The 5301-nt window shown below is 35.5% G+C and overlaps 1 long non-coding RNA gene across 1 annotated transcript; it reads right to left on the bottom strand.

The window, feature by feature from the left end:
• Positions 1-1259: 1259 nt before the first annotated feature.
• On the bottom strand, positions 1260-4539 carry LOC111410199. The gene is made up of 2 exons (XR_002705625.1): positions 1794-4539; positions 1260-1703 (listed from the first exon to the last, which is right to left on the bottom strand). It is a non-coding gene; the product is annotated as an uncharacterized LOC111410199 (long non-coding RNA).
• Between the last annotated feature and the right edge of the window lie 762 nt (positions 4540-5301).

Raw genomic sequence — 5301 nt, 5'->3', positions numbered from 1 at the left:
TAATTTAAGTAAATGTATTTTTGATTCGAGATTTATCTTACCGATTCGAAATGAGAACTATCCCAGTGCCTCAATAAAGGGCATTGACTTGATATCGCCTACATAATCAGTACGAGTAATTGAACTTTGGGCCCATGCCTATGCCCATTTCAACCCTTTTTTTAAAGAGCCCATGTTTGGAATGTAATGGTGGGATAGACAATATTTGCCAATTTTTCTGATCTTTTAGGTAACTCAAAATAAATGAACTTTTGTGATTTTTAGATTTAATTTTTGAGATAATTTCATGGATCTGAAGGGTATTTTTAAAGTCTGGATTTGATGATTTTGGTATTGAATGATTAATTGTGGAATAAAGAAATGTTTTTGTTTTTATTTTTATTTTTTTTGGTTTTATCGATTTTAGGAATTTAATTATGGATTATGTGATTGGGGGAAAGTATAAGTTAAGAAAATAATTGGCACTAGATCTTTTGGAGAGCTTTATTTGGATAATCTGATTCTTTTTTTGTATCTCTGAATGTAAACTTTGTTGTTACGTATGAGTTAATTGTCCCAATGGTCCCTGAACTTGTGTCTTTGTTTTTGATTACTCATTGAACTTGAAAATGTCGATATTTGGTCATTGAACTTTCTCAAATGTTGGACGCTGCTCACTGAGTTAACTTTCGTTTCTAACCCCTAACGGCAATGATGACATGGCTAACGGATTGTCTAGGTGGCGCCACATTGTTGTTATCTTTTTTACTGAAATAAATAAAATGCCTTCAATTACTCACTGAACTTTAACAAATATTTTTTATTGCTCATTGAACTTTGAAAAATATCTTTGATTACTCACTATACTTTGAAAAACGTATTCAACTACTCACTGAACTTTGAAATTGGTCGAGTATTAACCACTCAGCTTTATGACAATGCAGATTATGTTGTTATTAATACTCTTAAATAATATTGGTAGGTTTGTATTTACGTCCATAGTTCTAATGGAAATTTCAGTCCATTTTTTCATTTCAATTCATATTGCAATGAACAACCATAAAATATCAACGTACAATTTATAGCAAAAATATGATCTGCTATGGTTAAAGTAATTTTTCACCTAAAATGTCTCCTCCTTTTCCCCTTACAACCCCCTGCAGCCTCTATAAATTAGGTATATACATGAAATGACATTTGGAAAGTTAAAAAGTTGAAAATTTTCAAAACCAGCAGAATATGCAAAGCTTTAAACCAGCAACATTTATGCAACAATACCATGCATCCAAAATTAATGACATTTTGGAAGGTGAAAAAGTTTGCCTGTAAGCTAATAACTAAAATATGCAACAGCAGGCATCCCTTTTAGTTGGCATCCAAAGTTTATCATCCACTAATTACATTCATCCATGTAATTACATTTAACCAAAAGCTTACACCAAAACATCCAAAAACCATCATCTACTAATCACATTCAAACATGTAATTAAACTTAGCCAAAAGCATACACCAGAACATCCAAAAAACATCATCTACTAATTACATTCAGCCAAAAAAGTACACCAAAAACCATCTGCCAACCATCCAAAAAACACCAGAATGTTGAAATCAGTCCAATTGGGTGGGCTGTCCAACACTTCCTCTGTCTGGAGTTAGTTTTCTTCCAGCCACCCAGGTCGCTCTCTTTCAGAACAAACTGGCTCTAGGGTCGTGTTGAACCACTCCTAAATGGACAAAAGTACTGATAAGAAGGGGTGAAGAAATGGAGAAAAAAATGTATATTTATATTAAATAGGCAGGTTGACAAAACTTACGGAATCTGGAGCATCGGCCCTTGCGTGATATTTTTTATTATGCCCTTGCCTGCTGTAGACAGAACACGTCATTATGCAATTTTCCTTTTTTGATATTTTAGATCTCCCTCATGAATGTTCAATATAATCTTCTTCAGCTCCCTTTCTTCTGCTTTTTTTTTTTTTGGTCTCTTTCCCTTTTGTGTTTCTACCCAATTAGGAGCTTCGATTGGAAGAGCTTCCACACTTAGTCACACAAAAGATCCGTTCATAGGACTGAGTATGTTTTCGTTGCAAGCAAGGTATTTTTCCACTGAGTAGCACCTATCTACATAATCCTCTGGCTGATTTCGTGTGTCCAGAATAACTGCAACTGCATGACATCATGGGATCCCTGTTAGTTCCCACCATCTACAGGCACATGTACGTTGTTCCAAGTCAACCACGTATTGTCCACTTGCACTCGTCACCTGATACTTTGGTCCTCCGGACCAATTGATGTCGCATCCATCCGCCAACTCAATATTCCTCACCAATTTATTTATTTATTTATATCTTAGGACATATGGCCCCTTCGTAGGCCCTCATCTTATCCCTTCTTCCTTGTAGACTCTTCAGAAGGTAAGTTGAATGGAAGTTAGCATTGTGAGTATTGATTTCTCTCTGTCATCTATCAATGTCTTACTGAAAATCTCACAATCATTATTCAAAACAATGTCGCTCTTCACTATAACCTGAAAGTGAGACTTGCTCCACTCCCGTGGATCCCTTTTGATCAAACCATCATGTGCATTTTCATACACTTGTTTGATTTGTTGCATCCACATCAAATAATGCGCAACTATGGTTGACTTAGTAGCTCTCCACAAGTAATCCCTCAGAATTCAGTCTTTGAAACCTGCTTTGAAAATTTTGATACATGTGCCTCACACAAAATCAATGTTCAACAGCGGGAAATAAATCATCAATCACATTTTGAAGGCCCTTCCGACGATCAGTCATAAAAGTCCACCGGTTACTGTCATCAATACCAAGGTCATTCGCCAAGTGTTGCACAAACCATCGCCAACTTACCGTATTCTCCCCCTCAATTACCGCGTAAGCAACCGGGTAAATGCAATCATTTACATTGTATGCAACCACTATAAGCTTTTGTCCTCCGTAATCCCCCCTTAAATGACACCCATCCAATCCAATTATCTTCCTACAACCATTCAGAAACCTCCGCTTGCATGCTTCAAAGCAAATGTATATTCCTTTAAAAACCTGCTCCCTCAATGCAATGAATACAGTAGATCCTGGGTTCGATCAGAAAACTTCTGCAGCATATGATCGAAGCATCTAAAACTGTTTTTCCCAACTACCTTCCAAAAGCAACTTCACATGCCTTCGCGCCCTCCATGCAACATCCCGACTAATGTCAGACTTTAGGTCTTGCTTCACACGGCGAATGAAACTTGATGTCTTTCGTTCAGGATTCTCTCTAAAAGTCTCCAGATATCGCTTAGCTAAAAAATCATACGTGAGGCATCTATATATCTTGTCACGGCTGCATGTGTGTGCTGGGGCCATTGATTTTATTTGAAATGCTTCGTCTTTACATGTCTTAGATGCCCAGATATTCCAATTGCATCATTCCTTGCATACGGCTTGCACCCTTGATCTATCATTAGTTTTAAATTTCACATTGTACCTATGGAATGCCCCGTATGTTCTAACTTCCTGTCTAAAAGAATCTACCAAACTGAACTTCTGGCCAACCACGAATTTTGGATCCTGCATATCCTTATCCGCACAAAATTCTGGAAATCTTGGCCTTGGTTAGTCATTCGATGAAAAGCCAGACAATAATTCCTTTGAGGATGGGTATTCCAAGTCAATAACTTCATCCATATTTTGAATGTACATGTCATCATCCTCATCCGTATGATATTCATTATAAGGGACGATAAAATTCGGATCATCCCCCCACCCCGTCACCATAATGCATAGAACAATCAGTCCAAAATAAGAACATAATATTTCATCCCAAAATGACCAAAGTAACATGCTTAAAACTAAATTGTTTAAAAAACCCCAAAAAAAAAAAAAAAAAAAAAGCAAAAATGAAATTTCACATGCATTGTGTATATCGTAAATCTTGATTTTTGTGTTTTTTCTCTTCAGTTGGTTGGGAGGGATCAATATACTTAAATTTATAGACAACCATAATAATCTTGATGACTGGAAATGCAAAGTGAATTTCTCAAATGCAAAAACTGATTTTGTACCCTTAGTGAATTTGTCAAATGCAAAATCTAATTCCTTCAACCTATAAAATTTCCCTTTCCATTTGTAAGATTCCTGACAAAAGTCACGTCTTTTAGATTCGGATTAGAGGGAAAAAGGCAAAACTTTTATGCAAGTCTGAATTGAAAAGCTTGAAACCGTGTGGATGAACATAAGTAAAGCCTATTGTTTACATAAAACTAAAACAAATAGATAAATATATAGTAAAATAATAAATGGATGAACACCAACACATCAATGAAGATGCAGAGAACCATTACAGATATAGTGAGTACCGAAGAATCAAAAGGAAGTAATAATGATATCAAAAAAGTAAATAAATTTTACCTGCGTTTGACACTCCACTGCGCGACATCGTCGGTGTTCTTTTCTTTGTCTTCTTCTTCGACGGACTGGGTAGGATTTGAGGGGAAAAATTCGGGAAATTTGGGGCAAGGGTTCAAAAATGGTTGATTTGGGGTTTTTGGTTAAGAGTGAATGAGTGTTTTAAAAATGAGTTTCTTAGGTGGCATATGTAAACGTGGCGCCATCTAGACAATTCGTTAGTCATCTAACCGTTGCCGTTAGGGTTAGAAACGAAACTTGACTCAGCGAGCGACGTCCAACGTTTGAGAAAGTACAGTGACCAAATTTTGACATTTTCAAGTTCAGTGACTAATCAAAGACGAAGACACAAGTTCAGTGACCATTGAAACAATTAACTCATTATGTATTCATTAATAGCTTCTTTTTCTTTCTCACCATTGAAAAATATACTATTTCGTCAGTCTCATTCACTCATCTATGCATGAATAAATGGAAGGTCATTTGCCATTATTGTTGAATTAGTACGCTAATGATAAGTGTAATAGGCACTTGCAATATGACTGATCGAAGTTTTATCTTCCCATCTTTGATAGGATACATCATAATTGGCAAAGTTTTTATATAAAAACGAGACATTCAAGTTTTTTTTGTAAGATAATACATCCTACCATAGAAATTTAATTTTTTGAATGAGATAATTTTTTGAAGATTGATAATGAAGTTATTGTACAACAATGTTAAAATATGAAAATTCACAAGGAATAATTGTAACTTATGAACTATGTCATTTCTAGTACTTTTTTGATATTGTTTTATATTTTTTCGTCATTAAATCCATGAACAAAAATTCAAAGTTTGACTTCGATTAAATTGCGCCCGCATGAAGAAATTTCCTAGCTCCGTCCCTGTGCATGATGAAAGATAGTTTTAGAAA

This window comes from Olea europaea, chromosome 15, assembly GCF_002742605.1.
Source record: "Olea europaea var. sylvestris chromosome 15, O_europaea_v1, whole genome shotgun sequence".
In the NCBI taxonomy this organism is placed as follows: domain Eukaryota; kingdom Viridiplantae; phylum Streptophyta; class Magnoliopsida; order Lamiales; family Oleaceae; genus Olea; species Olea europaea.
Note: the sequence above shows the minus strand (reverse complement) of the source record. Positions and strands in the feature narration are given on the sequence as shown.